Below are 2,733 nucleotides of genomic sequence, written 5' to 3'. Positions count from 1 at the left end.
GGAAGACAAAGGTAGTGTCCATATACAGAGAAAGTGGCAGGCATGTTTACCTCCTTTTCAAAAGATTCATGTTCCCCTGGTTTGGGGTTCCTTTCTTAGAATGTGTCTCACTGTGTGTTTAAGTGTCAGCTGGCTCTGTTCCTGTTACTCGAAGGGAACTGAGGCTTGGGGAACTGGCAAATTTGCAGAAACTTGGTTATCGGTAATACTCTGTCCTACATCACTAATACTGCATTCCCCTATTTTCTACCAGTGTCCATGACACTGTAGCAGGCTAAGCTGTTCACTTGCAAATTGGGTAATCACTTAACAATTTTTGACACCTACACTTTATTTAGCATATATTTTACTATGTATGACATATATACAACACATACATCAGTGTATATGTAAAAGTGAGATTAATTAGCCCAGCAACTATACTTTATTTGTTCACCAAATATTTATTGTTTCTAGGGTAAGGGCAAGGTCAGGATACAGCAGTCAACAAGGGAGAAACACGTGGTTCGTGACTTAATGGAACTGACAAATAACGAACACAGAGTTAAGTACCTGACGTTGCCAGACACGACTTAAATTGTGTTAAAACAATTGTTTAACACAACTATTCCGCATATTTCTAGTAAATTTGAATCCATCTTTAGAGTCCAAATTAATGTGGTTTAACTACTTACAAGTGGGAGGATTTATTTTCTCAATGTCTAGTAAATATAAATAAGAGGTGAAAAATCTCTCCTTGGAAAACGGTAAGTAACTGATTAAAGAAACTGAAGATGATGGAAACAGATGAAGAGATATACCATATTCATGGACTGTAAGAATTAATATTTTTAAATGACCATCATATGCAAGAATACCTACAGATTTAGTGTAATATCTATCAAATTACCAAGAGCAATATTCAGAACAAATAATTCTAAAATTTATATGGAAACAAAAGACCCTCAATAGCCAAAACAGTCTTGAGAAAGAAGAAAAAATATGACGGTATCATGCACTCTGATTTCAAACTAAATCACAAAGCTATAGTTAACAAAACAGTATGGCACTGGCACAAACACCAATGCAGAGATCAATAGAACAGTACCCAAAGCCCAGAAATAGGTACAGACTTTCGTGGGCAATAAATCTACAACAAAGTAGGCAAGAATATACAATGAGGAAAGAATAGCCTCTTCAATCAATGGTGCTGGGAACTTTGAGAAAACTGGACAGCTACATGCAAAAGAACCAAATTGGATTTTCTCACTCCGTTAAGAAAAATAAATTAAAAATGGATCAAAAACTGAAATGTAAGACCTGAAACCATACAACTTCTAGAAGTAAACATAGGCGGTGAGCTCTTTTAGTTTGTTCTTAGTAATATTTTTGAGATATGTTTACTTAGGCAAGGGAAACAATTTAAAAATTAAAAAATGGGACTGCATCAATGTTTCTGCACTGCAAAGGAAATGATCAGCCAAAAATTCCAGTTTCAGTTTCTTTAAAGTGGATTCTTAGAAAGAACTCTGAATGCAGACAGTATTTTGATTCTTACCATTTACCAAGTTACATAATTTGGCAAATTACTTCTCGTTGGCAGCCCATTCCTTTCAGCACTTTGAATATGTTATCTCTCTGCCTTGGGTCTCCACCACTGCTGATGAGAAACCACCTGTTCATCTTATTGAGCATCCCTTATGTATGATGAGTCGCTACTCTCTAGTTTCAGTCAAGACTGTTTCTTGACTATTTCATGCAGAAATTTGAGTTTGGCATATGTGGAGTTCACTGAACTTCTTGGATGTGTAGACTAATACTTTTTAGTAAATTTGAGAATTGTTCAGCCATTAGTTTTTCAAATTATTCTCCTTTCTTTAAAGGCCTGGAATCAGTAAGCACCCACAGTCTTGCAGAGGTGCTCTATGTGGCCGTTGAGGCATACCCTCATCTCTGCCTTAGCCTTCCTCTCCTACCTGTGCAGAGTCTTAAGGTCAACCAGTGGTGAGAGCATAAGCCCTTCTTACATCATTCTAAGCACACGCAGAGCCTGGAGTGAATGCTCAGACCTAAGAATTTGCGTATCCCACAAGCTCCCCAGGAAGCTGCTGGAGCTTTTCACACTGTCTGTGGATACCTCATTACCCTGCTTTTCCTTCGAAGCTTCTTGTTTTGCTTAAAAGTTTATTTGTTATCCAATGCTTCAGGCACCATTTAAAGAAAACAATTTCTGACATACACCAGTGGATAGGTAAAGGGATTTTTACACTTGAATATTCCTAGTTGATAACTTTTGAAAGAGTAACTGTTATGAAACCTTCATTTTGTTAAAAGAAATTTATTTTACCTCGTTTACCAAGTAAAAATGTGTACAACATTTATCACAATGTCAAGGTGATGATAAGATCAAATATATTCCACCTTGGGGAATCCAATGGAAAAGCAAGATATAGGTAAAAAGTTTTTAATTGATGACTGGAAGAGAGTAGGTATGCGGATACTTAGAACATAGAATGTGAGGATTGAGCATAAAATAGTGGATTGATACATGACAAAAATGTGCAGTGTATGTATACAATATATCATTATATAGTTAGGATAATTTATTACATATTATTATTGAAATTTGGATAAATGTGTATCTGTATATTAATATACAAATTAAGATAAAATTACAGCAATGTAAACATTAAAAATGTACATTCAAAAACACCAGCTTTGCCTTAAGAAATAAAGAATGCTGTATTCCACTTA

The sequence above is a fragment of the Camelus ferus genome, chromosome 24 (genome assembly GCF_009834535.1).
Source record: "Camelus ferus isolate YT-003-E chromosome 24, BCGSAC_Cfer_1.0, whole genome shotgun sequence".
NCBI lineage: Eukaryota > Metazoa > Chordata > Mammalia > Artiodactyla > Camelidae > Camelus > Camelus ferus.
Note: the sequence above shows the minus strand (reverse complement) of the source record.